We start from the raw sequence: 19,752 nt of genomic DNA, 5'->3' as shown, positions 1-19,752 counted from the left end.
CCTTGATTCAAAATCTTCAAAACACATTAACTGAATTTTCCTGGACTTTTAAAAGAATCAGAAATAGGTAAGAACAGATACTACATTTAATCTTAACAAAAAGGCTGAGAAGTGATGAACACTAGACCTATAACTGTGGAGACTACAGAGGATGGAACTATCACCTCTATATGTGGGAGAAGGTAGTGAATCTTGAACTATCTGAGGGGCTCCTATCTGTAGGTCCATAATACACACTTGGTACTTGAGCTAGCTTATTGGAGCACATTCCTTAGGGTGCAATGCCATGCTTAGTGGCAGTAGGATCAAATAAAATCCTGGTGCATGAGATAGCTTGTTGGAATCCACTCTCTATGGTGGGATGCTGTGCTCAGCCTTAATGCATGGGAGAGGGGCCTTGTCCTACCCAAACCTATTGTGCCAGACTACGTTGACTCCTCATGGAAGCCCTTACCCAGGAGGAAGAATAAATTGGGGGTGGCCTGGAGGAAGGCAAAGGGGGATTGGAGGAGGAAATCAGGTGTAGGATGAGAAGTGTGGTTGGAATGTAAAATGAAATTAAAAAATAAAAATGGCAAAAAGAATGGAATATCAAAAAAATCACGCACTATACCATATGAGGTTGATTCCTGGAGTGCAGAGAAGGATCAACCAATTAAAATCTGTGTAATATATCACATTAACAAAATTTAGAAAAATTTTAAAATTGTTTTTGAAGTTGCTGCAAAGAAACAGATACTTGACAAAAATTAAACACATTTTCACAATTAAAAACATTAAAATGAAAGTAATAGAAAGAAACTACAGAGGTGAATAAAATGTACTAATGACCATGAGTATCACTCTCAGTGTTGCAAAGCTAAACACGTTTCCTCTGAACAAGACAAGGCTATACTTACTGTATTTGTAACACATTGATGGCCAAATTCTGTTAGAACTGCATGTTTCCCATTCCTTCCAGAAATGTACAAGGACTCCAAAGCCTTTATAGTCTTTTTAACACTCACATTTACCTATCAGTTTTTTATTATATCCAACTTAGAAGAGGGAAGGTCATGACCCATTGAGGTCCTCTGAATACCTTTCATGTTCTTCTTACCAGACCTTATGTGTATGTCCTCTGGAAAATGCCTATTTTTCCATAGGACATATGATTATTTTTTATTCTTTGGTTACTGATCTATGTGACTATGCTAGGGTTTCTATTGCTGTGAAGAGCCACCATGACCATTGCAATTCATAAAAAGGAAACAATTAATTGTGGTAGTTTGCTTGCAGTTCAGAGTTTCAGACCATTAACATCTTGGTGGGACATGGTAGCATGCAGGCAGACATGATGCTAGAGAGGTAGCTACTACATATTGATCAGAAGACAACAGGAAGTGAACTGAGACACTGGGCTGTATATCGAGCATATATGAGGATTGAAAGCCCACCTCTACAATGACACACTTCCTCCAATAAGGCCACAACTATTCCAACAAGACCAGACATCACAATAATGCCACTCATATTGGGGACCATTTTCTTTCAAACAACCACACTATGTTAGGGTCTTTTTAATATTCTGGTACAAGTATGTCATTGTATATATTATCTTTCTATTATTTTCCATACAATTTATGAGTTTCGCATTTTTAAAGCAAGGAATATCTTTATTTTGACCATGTCTATCATCATCTTTTGTTGTTATGATGTTTTTCTACTCTTTTAAAGAGTCTCAAGGATTTCATCCTCTACAATAAGATAAAAATTGTAAAAAATAGTTGTCTATTTTCCCCTCATTTTTAGTTTTATGTATCAGTTTTGGGTTTTCTGTAAAATGTGATGGAAAGCCAAGATTGGTGGTTTGTCTTGCGAATGTGAATAGCCAGTTATTTCAACACAAGTAGTTGGACTTCTTTCCTCATTGGATTGTTTTGGATACTTTATTAAATACCAATTGACAATAAATGTTAGGATATAAAGTTGGAGTATGATGTTACACAACTCCTTCTTTTTCTCTAATGTGTGTTTATAGTTATAAATATATCTGTAAATTCAGACTCATTTTGTGATGATAATTCATTATTACTTCCATCAAAATATTGTATAACTTTTCTTTTTTCATATTGATTTAGATATATTTAAACATCCATATATTTCCTTTCCAAGTGTCTTTCTGATTTTTTTATTTCACATAAGGCATTATGGGTGTGGAAAATTATTTTCATGATTGAAATATCTTCTATTTGTTGGGTTTCCTCTACAAGCCAGCAAAGTTCTATGGAGACTGTTTTACATGTGTGTGAGAAGATGGGTACATGTTGGTATTGGACAAATGTTCTAATCTGATCTCCTGTGTCTGCTTGGATTAGAGAATTGCTCAATATTTCATTTCCTTTATTTCCTTTCAAACTTCTGCCTGCTTGTTGTATCTGCTTTTGAAAATAGGATAACAGATTTTAAACTATTACTATTTGATCTTTTGTTCCACATCTTTCTATTTGGTTTAGCTCCATGTATTTTGATTGACTTATTAGAAAATATTTTTCTTCATTTCTACTGGCACTTTTATTCAACATTAGTATAGTCTGATATTAATATAACCAGTAAAGATTTTTGATAGTTGTGATTTACATGACATATATTTTCTTTCATTTTGTTTCTACTTATATATATACATATATATCACTGTCTAAATTGAATCCTTACAAAGATTCATTTTGCATTGCTTATTTATTAAATTAGAAACCTCTGTCTTTTCACTAGGTTGTTAAATCCATATGCATTCTTAATATATGTGGATTAATGGATGCTATATTTAATTTAAAAGCATATCCTTTTCCTTCTATGATAGTTTAGAGCTTACATTTGTAGTTAATATTTGAGAATGCATCATTTTTAATTCTAGGATTTCCCTCTTTTTAAGCTAAGATTTCATTGGGACATAACTGAATTATGTACATATGCAAAGAACACAATTTAGTAAAGCTTTTCTTGACTTTGTATGTACATTACTTTTCATCACTTCTTAGCATTTGCCATGTTTCTGAAGGTGCCAGTATATCTTTGGTATATCTTCTGCCATTAGGGACACACTTATTTTAGGAATTGTATGTTAAAAGAATTATACTCTAGCTAATATTTCTTGTCTGTCCTCTTCCAGAGAGCATTATTATTATTAGACCCCTCTATTATAGTAACATCAACAGCCTACTCTAGTTTACTGATGAGTGATACTACATTGAATGGATGCACAACAATTTGGTTACCCATTTACTTCCTGATGGGTATAAGGTCTTTTTCTTGTTTGTGGCTCTTACATTTACGTGTAAACATTCAAATACAAGATATATGTGGGCATTTGTTGTCCTTGGGGATGGGTGAAAATCTAGGAATGGAATACCTGTGGCTTGTATTTGAGATTTTGTTTTTAGTGATTTTTAGTAGCATAATTATCATAAAATAATGAGTTTTATTGTGGAATATTCATTTACATGCATACATGTCATTATGACTTGTTTTTATTACTCCTGCCCACCTTACTGTTTCTTTCCATCCCTTCTTTCTAGCTCATTTTCTCTTTAGAATACCCTTTTCTGCTTTCATGTAACAAGTATTCCATTACTATACCCTTCCATATAGATTGCCTCTTCCATTTTCATAATTTATTTTATAACATCATGTGGTATATACATAAATTTAAATCTTGATTCAATGTGTGAGAAAAAACATTATAAAATCTGATATTTTTAGATTTAGTATGGTATACTTTGATTAACATGATGATGATAATAATGCACCATTCCAATCATTTTTCCTATAAATATTGTACTTTCATTCTTCTCCTTGCAATTATATTTAAACACCTCATTTTCTGTGCCTGTTCCTCTTTTGGTGAACACTGGGATTAGTTCTGAACCTATTTAGGTATTGTGAATATTATGATAATAAGCATGGATCTGCAAGTATCATTGTAGTATGATACTTTGAATACTTTAGATATATACCTGGAAGATCTAAGGATGTGTGATATGAAATTGCTGGGTTCAGTTTCCTGAGAAACTTACATACTGATTTCTACAGTGACAGCACAAGATTTCATTCCTTACACCAGGGCACAATTTTTTTCTTTCTTCACATTCTTAGCAGCATTTATCTTCTTGTTGATGATACTGTTGATAGGATTAAGAAAAAATGTTAACTTGTGTTTTTCTTATGGTAAAGGATGATGAATAATTTTCAAATATTCTCTAGCCATTTATTTACATTTCTTTTTTGGAGAAATTAGGTGTTCAATTTGTGAAGGTTTTATCTTGTTTTCTATGCAGCCAACTGATTTTAATTGTATAGGTACCATTTGTCAAGGTGGATTTAACTTCTGAGCAATCACAGCACTTTCCAGAAAGTTACATATGTCTTGGGGGATTTTTCCTGCTTTTTTCTTCTATTGTTTCAGAATTCTGGGTTTTAATTTATTAAGGTCTCTGAACCAATTGGAATCTATATGTACAAAATTAAGAAATTGTATCTAGCTTCATTCTTTTACACAGGAATATACAGTTTTCCTAGCACCGTTTGTCGAAAAGGTTGCCTCTTGTCACTGATTTTTAGAAATTTTGTCAAAAATGAGGGAGTAAAAGCTGGTGTAGGTTTACTTCTGGATTTTCTTTTATATTCTGCTGATCTATTTGCAAGTTTTTGTGCCAGTACATAGTGTTTTCCAGAATTGCCTATTTTCCTTAGGATTGTTTTGGCCATTTGGTTGTTTTTTATACTAAGTGTATGAATTTGAGGGTTGTTTACCTCTAGTTCCATGGAGAATATCCTTGGGTTTATTATGGGGGTTACACAAAATATGTAGATTGCATTAGGTAGGATAACAATTTTTACAATATAATTCTTTTTATACATGAACATAGATTTTTTTCCTTTATTCCATGTCTCCTTCTTCATGACTTACTGGTTTCATTGTAGATCTTTCATTTCAAATAGAAGTACAGATATCCCTAGGATTGTCTCTGTGAATTCTACACTTCCCATGGCTACACACTGAGTTGAAGGCAAGAGAGAAATAGAGTGGGATCATGTCAAAAATGAAGAAGTAATGAAAGAGAATGGAGAAAGAAAGACATAAAGAATGAAGGATGGAAGAGAAAATGGGAAAATCTACAAGAATGAAAATGCTCATTTCAAAAGTGAGGTAGATAAATGTAAAAAGGTAGAAAACTAAAAAAAATACTAGTTTTATTAAATACAGCAAAGCACTAATAAATATAGTAAAAGAAAAGAGAAAAACTTTAAAAGAGAATGGAAAAGAAAGCAGATTGTCAATTATGGAAGACATTAACAAACAAAATTACATCAATACATAAATGTGATGCAACATAAAATATAGTATTTTCAAATATGACCAGAAAAAAGTACAGTTAAATGTAGTTATATAAGGTGAAGCACAAGAGGCAAAAACTAAAAGCAAAAGAAAAGTGAGGGATTTCATTTAAAGCACTTTCTGATCTCAGAATTTGGAGCCTGCTGGTTATAGGCATGGACATGCTGTGTGGAGGAAAAGCAGGGTTTGAATTTTTAACTCCTTGTCTTTCCCACAGCTATGCTGGTGCTGACCCTGTATTGGATGAGTGTCAGAGTAGAATCTGCTTTAGAAATTTCATTCTTCAGCAGCAGGGACCTTCACTAACCACAGTTAGCCTTACAGTTTGTGGTTTGGGCAATACACCTCACCTATTCTGAGCAGAGAGAGGGAGGCACAAGAGATTCTCATGGTAAATAAATGTCAGATGTCAGAGAAAGCTGAAACTCAGAAGACTCTGGAGGAGGCACAAAATTGTAAAAAATAAAATATAATCTGTTTTTGAATGATATCTTTTTGTGTTTAAAATTTAACACATTTCCAAAATTTAAACTTGAAGCATAATTAAACTAATGATAAGAACTCATAGATCTTCATAAGAAAGTTCTAATATTTGTCATGAAAATAAAACATGAAGTAAGAACCCAGAGTATGGGAAATCTAAAAGAGGAATGATTGTCCTGTATGTGTATAGACACTGGAGAGTTGTAGAATTAAAATACAAATTAATAGAAGATTAACTATCTAGGGGAGTGCTTTTGAACATTGATGATGGAGCGACACTTCTTTCTCTGGAGGAATAACCAACAATTTCATAAATGTAGATGGAAACATTCATTATCTATACAAAAAGAAAGACATGAACCTTATTGTCTTCTATCATCTAAAAGATGAAATCTTTAGAAAAAGGAATAAGAAAGGTTGATAAGGTCTTTTAATAGGGAACAGTGTGTGCTATAAAAACCTGGTGACTTGAATTCAATCCCTGGAGTACATAAAGGTGAAAAGACAGATTTGACTCCAAAACGTTGTCCTTGGACCTCCATACATGCATCATAGGTGTATCTATCATGCGTGTACACATTCAATAATAATACATTAAATTTAAAATAAAAGCAAATAAGCATAAATACTCAAACTATGAACACAGTAGAAAAACCTATGAAAATAATTTTAAAAGCATAGGTAAAATTAAGATATTTGACTATAAAACAGGAAAGAAAGATTACAAATAAAATGTTGATATGCTGCTTTGTTGAATAAGATTGTTTTGGCTATCCTGGGTCTTTTGTTTTTCCATACAAAGTTGTTTATTGTTCGTTCAAGGTCTGTGAATAATTGTGCTGGTATTTTAATGCAGATTGCATTGAATCTGTAGATTGCTTTCGGCAGGATTGCCATTTTTACTACGTTGATCCTTTCTATCCAAAGGCATGGGAGATCTTTCCATTTTCTGATGTCTTCTTTAATTTCTTTCTTTAAAGACTCAAAGTTTTTGAGATACAGGTCTTTCATTTATTTGGTTAGCGTTACCCCAAGGTATTTAATGTTGTTTGTGGCAATTGTAAATCAGATGTTTCTCTGATTTCTTTCTCAGCCCTTTATGGTCTGGGACTGATCAAGACCCCGTGAATGTGGGCATCAGTGAGGAGGCTTAGGCAATCTATGGGGCCTTTGGTAGTAGACATGGATCAGGATAGTGCCAGTCTACACTTCCACTGACAGAGAGTCTGGGAAACAGGAAAGAACCTAAGAGATATGCATGGTATCTAAGAGAAGAGGAATGAGGCAAGATCCTCTGAACAGATGGGGAACACGGCGAGGGGTGGGGGGGAGTGGGAGCTGGGAAGAAGAGAGGGAGAGAAGAGGAAGAGAGAGTAGGAGGAACAGGAAGGTTGAGTGGGGGTTAGAATAGGAGGAAAAGTGAATCATAGGTTAGAAGACAGATCAGGCACCAGTATGACCTCTAGTGATCTAAAGGGATGACACCAATTGGCATGCTAAGCAATAGTGCAGAGACCACCTTGAATGCCCATTCCTGATAATGAACTTTATGTCTATAACCATCCTGGAACCTTCATCCAGTGACTAATGGAAGCAGAGGCAAACACGCACAGTTAAACAATGAACTGAACCCATGGAACCCAGTGACAGAGAGGAGTGGTGAGCAAATTGGCAAAGAATGGGCTGGCAAAACCAGCAGAGACAGCTGATCTGAACAGGGGAGAGCTCTTGGACCCCAGACTGACAGCTGGGAGGCCAGCATGGAACTGATCCAGACCCCCTGAATGTGAGAGTCAGTGAGGGGGCCTGAGCAACCTATGGGGCCCTGAACAGTGGATCAGTGTTTAGCCCTGGAATACAAACAGGCATTGTGTGTCCATAACACAAAGAGGGATGCTCTCTCAGCTTGGACTCTTAGGGGAGTGCCTGGACCTGCCCTGAGTGAAATGACAGACTCTAGATATTCCCTATGTGGAAGGAAATGGTGATAGGGTGGGAGGCTGGGGGGGATAGAGGGAGGGTGCGGGAGGAGGGGAGGGAGAAGGAACTGGGATTGACATGTAAAACAAGCTATTTAAAATTAAAATAAAAAATACTAGAAAAAAAAAACAAATGGACTTTGGGTGCCCATCCCACAATGAGAGATGCACTCTCACCCTGGAATCTTGGGGGAGGGTCTAGACCCTTTCTTGGATTAAATGACAGATTATGGACACCCCCCATGGAGCACCTCACCCTCACTGGGGAAAGCGGGGAGGGGTATTGGGGGGGTTGGTGGGAGGGTGTGGGAGGAGGCAAGGGAAAGGGAGAGGGACCTGAGATTGACATGTGAAGCAACGTTGTATCTAATTTAAATTTAAAAATAAAAATTAAAAAAAATGTTGATATGCTTAACCTGCTTTTGACCAGGCTGAGTACACACAGTTCAAATTTTTTTGTTTATAAATATCTACCATAAAATCCTTGAAAACAAGATGTGAAAAAATTTCTACTTATATTTAAAATATTCAATGAAAAAAGACTTTTTATATATCAATAAGACAAATCATAGTATAAAATATAGAAAATGGGCAAAATAGGATAATTTAACCAATAAACAAAAAATAATCTAGTGAGAGAAGGGGAAATTTTCATCCGGTATTGGAGCATATACTCCCTATGCTATTAATGAGAGGTCAACACAATAGACTAACAAAGTACTAAATTTTTGTTAGAAAACAATGGCAAAGGTAAGTAATTTCCAACAATGAAATGTGTCTTCTTGTCCTCAGTCTGATTACATGTCACTTCCTTAGAAGGCCTTCTATGTACCATGTACAGCACAAGAGAATAATCTCCTTTCTTGTATTATTTGTCATAAGAAATATAGATTTTTCAAGCAATTGTTTATGTAGTGTCTGCTTTTTTATTAATTAATAATCCAGGATATCAAAATATCTAATTTGTTCTTCACTGGCTCATACCTAACACAGTGCCTGGCATGAGTTAGCGAACACTGACAGGCACATGTTCACACATACAGGAGATGTTTGCATCTAACCAGCTTCAAGTGCTTTTCTAATGTCTTCTCCACCAGAAATGACTTGGAAAGACTGATAGTGTATTTTGTTTTTGACTTTATCACTATACATTACAGCATTAGTGGGAAAAGATGTTTAATCAGCAGCTGATCCCATTTCTGTGTTGCTATTTTGCCACACAGCAACACAGCATGCCACATAATCCTTAGCTGACAGCGTTTTCAGTTTTATAGATAAGGTAACATTTTGTCAGCATGTAAACAATGGAGTTGTGATGCTCTGGATTTGTGTCCTGATTGCATGATATTTCTTTTCCATCTGTTACTGGTATTCTGCTATATTTTTAAATGTGGATTCGATCACAGACTAGGATAGGCATAACCATGAATGACGCAGTACATTTTTATTTATATAATATGCTTTCTTAGTACTTGTAATTTACTCTCAGCTCTCTTGATGGAGAAAGTTCTATTAGATATTGGGGTTATCTTAGAAACTACCAAAGAGTCTAAATACCTAAGTATAGATTGGTGCTGTTGACATTTCGCATTTCCCACTCACATATATCAAAGCCTAACACCAGGTGGTGGATAACTAAAACTTTTACCTTGGTTTACTGGTGAAGCAGCAACCAGTTTCTGCAGAGCCTTTGTCTGACTTTCCATATACATCATTGTTTATCTACCTTTGTTCTCCTCTTGTCACCGAAGTACATGGTTCTCACTGATCTCTCTGGACACTTAAGGCTGGGCATCTCAGGAGTTTGTCCCCTTACTCTGAGCTAGATAATGCTTTGAGAAGATACTTAGGCCAGGCTGTACCGATGAGCATCCTTTTACTTCTCTTCCCTTTGTCCATGCCTAACTTACTTGTTGCCGAACACAAATCACATACAAGATAGACTTTGTTAGTGATACCGACAGCAAAGTACAGTGCTGAGGTAAGGAAAAGGGAATGGATTTTGACTGCTCTCTCTATCCCTCCATTTTTTTCCATCACTTGTATAATTCAATTTTCTTAAGAGATCACTAAAATACCATTGTGCATTTTTTTCTTTATCCATTCATCTTTAACCTTCCCCTTACACTTTTCTAGATTTTATTCTAGCATGCTGCATAAGGTAAATAATTCCATGAAAGATAGTGAAGTGTGAACTTTTAGCCACAAGAATAACTCAGTGTTTAAATGACAGAATAATGATTTTGAAATTAATGCATAAATAATGTAAAAATTTCAATTGTCTTTTCAGAGATACTTGTAATGGCACCTTTAATTGGAATAATCTTCTGGTGACAATGAAGCTTGCTTTTTCATTGTATCTCATCCAGATTGCACCTGATCTTAAATTGGGCCTCTTAATCTTGGTTTCATTTTATGATGTGACTGCCCAGATTATGAAGACTAGTGTCATTATTCAAATTCAGCATTCTATAAATATTAAGCTAAATATCTTGTTTTGTGTGCATTGCTGCATAGTTTGTATTTTGTCTTAGTTCACATATTATGCTCATGCTTCAATTTCTAAGATGAAACTAAATTTACTACATGAATGTAATATTTATTCAGTTGCTTGGAACAGAGTGCATCACCAGAATTGATAAATGTACAATTTGGTATCACAATGATGTTTCAATTTATAATAGCTAATTTCCACAGTTGAGTTTTGTGTCTAAAATACAAAGGCCAAATTACCTTAGGAACCCCAATAAGCAAACATGATTCTCTCATGATTTTTAAACAGATCCTTTCATTCTCTGAGTCTTAACAGCTAGGAGGCCAAGCCTGGTGTGCTAAATATTGTATTCTGTACTCCACTTAGACTTTGATTTGGTTTTAAAATTCAAAATCACTCCCATCATTTCTATCCTTGTGAGTGTGTGCCTGTGGGGATATTAAAATAGAGAAAGAGCTACTTGGAGAGATGAAATGATTGAATTTGATGCCTAAGGCCAGAAACCTCATTTCTCTTATGTTAATATGTAGAACTTTCTGCACTGCAATCCATGGCTAGTCTATGCTTTTTTCTTGGTTCTGTGAAATTCTGCATTGTGTGTTCCTGTTGAGAACTCCATTTCTTTTGTTACAAATAGCATTCACAGCCAATCTTATTCAACATGGATTCTATTAACAGAGCCCAATTAGAAAATGATTACAAAGGATTGTAGAAAATGAAAACTTCTTCCCCTGCTCTCTCCATCCTGTCCATTCCTACATTCTCTCTTCTTTCCTTTGGGAGTGTTAAGACTGCAACCACAATCTTGTACATGTGTGCTCTTCTTGTAAAATGACACTTTATTTCAGGTTGAAGAATGAGACTCTGCAAGTTTAGGTAAAGTGGAAATTATAACAGATGGAATGTGGAGATAAAATAATAGAATTCTGGAGGCATTTTGATGAATATATAGGAAGACACAGTGCAGTTCAGAAAGTGCTGGTATCCTATGCACACCACCTGCAGGTCAGTACTGGGACAAAGGCATTGGTCACAAATAGTTTTAAAATAATTCGTTGATTTGTCCATTTTCAAAAAATCCCATTCTATACAATTTCTTGTCATTCAATGATTAACAAAAAATATTATATTTGTGCTTGAAAACCCATTTTATAAACAAACGAGAATTTAAAGAATAGGACTTGATTGCAAGGGGGAAAATGGATAAATAAACATTTACAATCCGAGGTAACAAATGTGCTTGTCTATGCTTAACATAACTATCAACATACTGAATAAGAGGTAATTCCTGAAAAAATCATAAAATATTTCTCAAGTAAAGAAGACACATCTAAGCCACCTCTTAGAGTAGCAGAGGGATTTGCCAAGCAGAGAACTCTGATATGAGCATTGTAATGTGTGGTGCCTGGTTTCAAGTAATGTTTTACATTCTAGTGATGGGAACAAAGCAAGATGGAGCCCCTAGAGAGGGCTGGGAGAACTAGGTTCCAGTGTCCACAGACATTTATGGCAGAATGCATCATATGAGGCCCTATGTATCATGCAAATTATTGGCATTCAATAGAGAATGATTATATGAGACTTGTGTTTTTCAAAAATGCCTACTAGGAAATGTGAAGGAATGTCTGGTGATGGGATTAAAGTGGAGGCAACTATCACACAGAAGAAGGACTAGGCATGAATACAAAGCTGAGGCAACTGTTTAGTTGAGAGTCTTTCATTGGAGTCTGTGATGTGATAAAGTAGTGCTGACAACAGCACGAGTGATTTCTTACTGATTAATGAGAGAAAGGAAGTGCTATGTGAGGCACATAGAATCCTGCAACTTTGATAAGGCCACCATCAACAAGTCAGCAATAAAGCCAGGTCTTGGGTTACAAGCCTGTAACTCCAGGATAGGGAAAGCTGAGACAGGGAGATTCCTATGAGTTCAAGCCTCTCCGGGCTACAAACCAAGACTCTGCCTCAATCTGGCTTTCAACCAAACATCTGATATGAATGAGGAAAACCTGGGGACAAATGAGTTTGATTTGAAAATATATACTGATTATTAACCAGTTTAATTGACACTAAATTATATAAAGTAATAGCTATAAAAATACATAATTAGACTTATTAGATGATATGATATTACTTATATATGCATATGTATGTATTCATTAAACGAGGGAATAGGTTGAGATGTACAGTAGCAATATATCTCACTGAAATAAAAATAACATAAATTTGAAGTAGATTCTGATCAGATATGTATGAAAGGCTAAGAAAAATAGATACAGAAATAACTGAAATATAGCAAATGTGTATAGTGGACAATGATTTTTACAGCAAAATATATAGTAAAGATGATCAGAGAAGAAAAATGGAAAATGACATATAAAATAAAAAGTAAGAAGAGATATAAATACAACAGCATAGATGACAGAAATATGAGCAAAAGATAGACTTGCTAAAAAGCATAATCCAACTGTACATTCTGATAAAAATTGTAATTGATATTTAAATATACAAATAGGTCTAAGTGAAAAGATGACAAAAATAGCATGTAAACTACTGCCATAGAGAACTAGAGTAGCTTCCTTAATATTAAACAAAATAAACCTTAATACTCAAATATTACTAGAGATGAACACACACACACACACACACACACACAAAGGCATACACACAGGAATATGGTCAAAGGAGATCTAACAGCAGACAGATTGATGGAACCTTATGACCATAACTAAAATGATTTGAATAATAAAGTGTTATTAGAGTAAGCATAAAATAAATGCAGATTATTCCATACTGATACAAACAAATAATTAAATTGGCAATCAATGGATAACAATTATATGCAAATGATGTAGGCATTCCCTAGTAAGTGAAGACAGTTCACACACTTCAGATTATAGTCTGGAAAGGAGGAGACATTTTACAAAAGAGAAAACTGCCAAACCCAGTCAATGTCAGAACAGTATAGGTCCAGATATGTATAGGGAGTCGATGTCTTCACAGTAATACTAAGATGTGTATCTTGGCATGGAATGAAAGATGTCAATATATCCCCAACTCATCTTTATATTAAAGGTAATCCCAATCAAAGTCCTGCAATGCTTTGTTCATCCTCCAGTCATAAAGCATGATGGGAATGCCACATGATGAAAATAGTCTTCCTACTCCAACTCATAATCCTACAATAATCATGATAAAGAACACCAGACAAATTCCAAGAGGGGCACCCTATGGCATTCTTAATGAATGCTCTTCCAAATTTCAAGACCATGAAACATTAGGAGGATCTGAACTGTCAGAGTCAAGAGGAGCCAAAGGAAACATAACAACCACATGCATGACAGTATCCTGAATGGAGTACGTGAGTCAAAAGTAATCTTGGAAAAAACAAGAATATCTTAATGAACTTTGAACTTAAGAATAATGTAAAATATCAATTCACTAATGGTAAGAAGCTTGGGAGACAAATGTTAAATGTTAGTGATTGGGGAAAGCGAGGTTGAGTGGTGGGGAAGGGCTCTACAAATCTCTGTACTACACATTCAATTACTTACAATTGTAAACTTCTAAGAGGAAAGCATATGAACAAAACCATGTATCTTAGTGTTTATCACTGACACATAAAATATTTAATGAATTGTGTAGATTAGGCCAAGAGACATCTACAAGCAGTACTCCATGGCAAATTGGAGCTCAACAAAAGACTGTATTGTGGTATATATGAACAACTGTAACTTGCCATATGAAAGGCACATTACCAACACAATCCACACAGGAAAATGTAGCTTTCCAAATTCAACACCAAGTACAATAAAAGTTCTTACTGATCAAATAAGAGAAAGGAAAATTTTAAAGCTGATAACCAAAACTTTACCTCAAGTTCAGGAACCAAATGAGGATGACCTCTCTAACTATAGCATTTTAGTGGCTTCTTGACACATATAACAATTCTAGAAGATAAAGGGCATGAATATTTCAAAGAATAAGGTAAAATCTACTTTATTTGGGAACAACCACATCTACAAATATTTTCCAGTTGTCTGTAAGAAAAAAAATAATAATACTGGGATTAGTATGTATGGTGAAATCTCAATACAAGACTAATGTATTTTTGTATAAGTTCTAGTCTTATATACTAAAAATACACATTTGGGAATTATAAATAAAAACTACTGTTCTTAACAGCATCAAAGGTGTGAGGAGTTACAGAGGAAATGATGGTGAACTGAAGACTACAAAATGCTGTAGAGTTACAAAAGATGATGTAAATGAATGGGATATGTGCCTCCAATGGATTCCTTTCTCACTGCTGTGACAAATTCCTGACAAAATACAACTAAAAGTGAATGGGATTTTTCATATAGTTATATTGTAATCTCTCACGTGTATCTTTCTGGTCTTGGAATTTCAGGATAGTGTTTTGTTGCCTTGTCACGTCTCGTCTAATGCTCCTTTTGAGTAGTTCATTAAAATAAGTGTCCTGTGGGGATATTTCCCACATTCTGACATGTAGAGTAATTCTATATTCTTTAAAAAATGATTTTTTTCTAACATCTATGCTGCCTATCAGTAAGGTTCTAGAACAACAAATCCATTCTATTGTACAGAAACCAGTGGAAGTACAGTATGTGGTTCCCCAATGCCCTCATACCTTAGACTCATTTTGTATTGGGAAAAGCCTGAATAGCTGTAGGTTCTAGTCAACTGTGAAATGTTGCCACACCATATGCGTTCAGGAATAGAGAAAATTGGCCAATTGCTTTCCTTATATATCTTTTGTTAGGTTTCCTGGATTTAGAAGTATGACATAGTGCAGACATTGTTTTTACACTCCCCCATATTGAATGCATTAGTCTTTTCCTAGGAGTCACATTGTGGAAGAGGTTTTGATTTAAAGGTGTCATTGCCCACTATGCAACTCTGCCCACCTGCTGAGTTGGATCTAAGGAGATAATGATGTGTGTTGAGCAACTTAAAGCAGAGAACTAAAATTGCATTTCTCTCTGGGAGACATGATGGAGAAAGAACTCCTTACTTGTTAAGATGATAAAAAACTGGACTTCAAATTAGGGAAGTTAGACAATGCACCCAAAGAAAAAAATATATCTTTCTAATCTTTACATTCACTACATCCTCATTTGTTCTAACTCACATTGAGCCATCAAATTTTGTGGCATGCTATAAAGTTGTTGAGTCATTAGCCTGCCTGGTTAATGGAGGAAAACTAAATTCCTGTTCCTGCATAATGATACTTACTCACTGTAGACATTTGCATCGCTGGGAAACAATAAAACCTCATCCTTCATAATGAAGTTCTGGGCTGACAAAGAGGAAAACATAGTGTTGTGGGACCACTATGAATATAAAACACGCTTAATAAAGAAAGAAATAGTGACAAATTATATTATGCAAAATGTAATGCAATAAAAATGTTACTAACTCATTGGAAATGTCATAAATAATATAAATAGTTTTTGACTGTCAAGGACTTGAAAAATACATTCCTTCAAAGATGAGGTGCCACTTTAATTGCCATCACATTTTGACAATGTTGGAAGTCCCAGTCTTTGGCTTATTTACAAAATTTAGATGTATTTTCACGATTAAATGAAGAGAAGACTATAATTAAGCTAGTCTGTACCCTGTTGTTGATGTACAGGACAGCTATTGTCATTCCCTAAACTGTAGAATGGCTGCTTTGGTTTTAGACCAGTGTTCTCATGATGGTACCAACAGTGTTGACAAATTCACCTCAGAAATGTAGGCAGTTTTGTGTCTTCCATTTAAGCATTGAGAGAAGATCATTGTTAATCTTGGAACACAGAATCTTACTCTTCAACAACCTCGCCAACCTTTCCCAGTCTACCCAACTGAAACTATGGTTCTGCGCACAGAGCTTCCATGCAAGAAAGTTACTTTTCCTCTCCTAAGTTTGAATATTTTCCACCGAAGTCTCTGCCTTTATCATATTCAATTCTTTACTAACATTCCTCACTCCGAACAATTTTCGGTTATAAAAAGTACAATAACCCAGCATGCATTTTTCTTGTTCTTTTTTTCATCTTTTGTGTCTGGAAGACTCTTATCTGGTTCTAGAAGTAGCACAAGAGATAGATAATTTTGAGATGGGGGACATTTTAAAAAGCATTCTCATTTTGCTTCTCTGTCATTGAAAAAAAATTCTATAGCCAAGGAGTCTTGAACTTGACAAGACCACCTAAACAGAGAAAACGGACAATGCCATCCATCCTTTTATGTCATTCATACAGTCTACAGAGGCAAGAAGACATGACTGAATGTTTTCTGTTCTGCTCATGGTGCCTTGCCTTCCTTGCCTCTTAAAATGTGTAGCATTCTCAGTGGTAATTCTACATTTCATTTAGTTTAGACTTGTTCCCTTCTGGGGTGCAGTAGGTGCTTAGGTCAAATGCTGTGAGAATTTTCCAACATGAATTTACATGGTAGATGCCTCTCCCCCTGAGTCTGTTCACATTTCCTTCCCTGCCATTTACCTCCACATGCTAGAAACCCAATGGGAAAAGGCTTTGATGTGGCATCTGTGTTAGAGCATTGAAAGCATTATCAAGACAGACTAATTTTAATTCCTCGTGAAATTGTGAGTTAGTATTGTCATAATCATGTGGCATACAACACTTTTGTTAAAAACATAAATGCAAGGGAGAGCCTACAAGATCACACCCTAATAGACATGTTTGTGGGTCTCAGCTCCTGCAGTCTGAAGTTTGGAGAATGAAACCAACTAGTGAAGTATTTTTCAGGTTATGTCCCTATTGTGTAGAGATAAGTAGCTTGTATGTACACACATTGCTTTGTCATCTCTCTGTGTGCATATTATCTAATGATATATGGTATATGGTATATGTGATCTATTGGTATATATATTGTGTATGCTACTTGGAATTTTTGTAGCAGTCAACACACACTTCATAAAGAACATTTATCTTTTTGTTGTTGAACTCTTTTTTTGTTTTTTTTCAATTTTTTTATTTTAAATAGCTTGTTTTACATGTCAATCCCAGTTCCCTCTCCCTCCCCTCCTCCCCCACTCCCCTTTCCCCCCACCCTCCCATCCTATTGCCAAATCCTTCCACATAGGGGATATCAGAGTCTGTCATTTTACTCTGGGTAGGGTCCAGGCACTCCCCTAAGAGTCCAGGCTGAGAGAGCATCCCACTTTGTGCTATAGGCACACGAAGACTGTAACTCTTTGCACTTCTTGTTCTGAAATATTTGTACAATTGATCTTTGCGTTTCTAAGTAAATTTTCTGAACTATGACAAATTTGTTGTTAGACTGTTACCCAAACAAAACTTAAAGAATGTCCATTTTTATTGAATGCAATCAATACCTCATTATCTTGATTCTATTATTAGATCTCAAGTATTCTATATAATTAAAATTTAAAAATAGTATATGTTAAACTCAGCAATAACAAAACAAAGCAAAAAATCTTATTTAACAAAAAGCATCAGTACTGAACGACACCTCACAAAAAAATATGAGCACAGCAAAAAAAGTGAAAATATGCCAAACATCAGGCTCATTAAGGAACCACATATTAAGACAGTAAAGAAGCATTGCACACCTACAAGGGTGGCATTATTCAAAACATCAGCAACTTCTGGCATTGCTGTGTGGCTCCAGGAGCACTCATTCATTGCTGGTGGGGATGCAAATTGCAGGGCCACTCCGGAAGGCAGTTTGGCAGGCTGTGCTGAAGCTAAACATAATCTAGCATAAGACTCAGCAATTGCTTCCCTAGGTATTTATCCAAATGTGTTGAAAATATATGTCCACACAAAAACCTACACAGGAATATTTATAGGCGCTTTATTCATAGTTGCCAGAATGAGGAAACAATCAAGATGTCTTTCAATTGGTGACCAGATAAACTGGTACATCCAAAATTAGGGGTATTATTCTGTGCTAAAAAGAAATAACTTATCAAACCGCAAAAAATAAATGGAGGAATTTTAAATATACATTATTAAGAGAACGAAGCCAGTATGAAAAGACTCTGTGTGCCACACGATTGAAACAAAATACTAAGACAAACTATATGTACAGTAAAAGTGTTAGAAGTTGCCAGAAGTTTGAGGGACGTCAAGGAAGAATAGATAGTGTTCAGGACATTTGCTAGACCAATTAAGTTGATTTAATCTAATGTGCAACAGTTTTAACAGGGCATTATCTAGTTGTTAAAAATCACAGAACTGAATAAACTGTGGTGATATATTGTTTATGGTCTAATAAAGCTTGCCCTGGGATCAAATGCAAAGCTAGTCACAGCCAAAAGACCAGGCAGTGGGATCCCATACCTTTAATCCCAGTACTCAGGAGACAGAGACAGATGGATCTCTGTGAGTTCAAGGCCATCCAGGGCTACATCAGAGTGAATCAGTCTAAAAGAGAAACAGAAATCACACCATTAATCCAAGCACCAGAGAGGTATATAAGACAGGAGCAGGGACTCAGATGTGGAATTCAGTCTTTGGTAATTAGTCTCCAGTCACACGGAGGAAATAATCGCCCCAGCCTTAGTAGAAGTTAAGAGTTCTCTGGTGCTTGTGTGCTCTGCTTTTCTGATCTTTTACTTGAACCCCAGTATCTATCTCTGCGTTTACAATATTTATATTACAAAGATCAAAATATAAAACTACAAACTGTAGATGCAAGTTAACAGCATTCAAGATATTCCTTCTTGAGTTTTAACATTCATCTTGCTAATTCAAATTGTTATCATTTGTGAAAATGTTGTACTTGAAGAGTACACTGTAAAGCAATTCTGTACTCTGCTAAGGTTTTTGCAAATCTGTAACTCTTCTGGAAGCAACAACAACAAAGCAAAGCCACTACTATATTAAGTCTTCTGGAATCCTCATCTCAACTCTCTCTTTGATATATTTTTGGTTTTGGTTGCCAAGTTCATCTTGGCTTATTTTTAACTTCCAACTTTATATGGGCAAACCATATATTTCTTAATATTCTTAAACATTTTGAATATATTCTTGGCTCTACAGCTTTGACTTTAATTACTTGTAGTTTCACATATGCAAAACAGATCTGTGACAATATAACCAAGAGCTAAAATATTAATCTAAGCAACTGTATCTAGCTTTGCCTTTAGGTTCTCAAGAGGCTGAGACTGATGCAGAGCAGTAGACAGACATGAGCGAATGATCAGAAATCATTAGGTATGGAACAGTAGGAGGGCAAATGCCATCACAACAAAAGCAGAGTGTTGAAACTGTAACAATGGTTGGCTCTACTTCTTGCATAAAATTTGGTCCTCAAGTAGCTTGTGAAAATGTGCAACAACTATTGCTTGTTAGATAATACATGAATATTTACTGCATGTCAAGGCTTGACCGAGAGTTTGGCCTATATAAGCATCATAGAAT

Source organism: Mesocricetus auratus, unplaced genomic scaffold (assembly GCF_017639785.1).
Source record: "Mesocricetus auratus isolate SY011 unplaced genomic scaffold, BCM_Maur_2.0 Super-Scaffold_6730, whole genome shotgun sequence".
Lineage (NCBI taxonomy): Eukaryota > Metazoa > Chordata > Mammalia > Rodentia > Cricetidae > Mesocricetus > Mesocricetus auratus.
The sequence above is the reverse complement of the archived record's forward strand: the minus strand, read 5'-3'. Positions refer to the sequence as shown.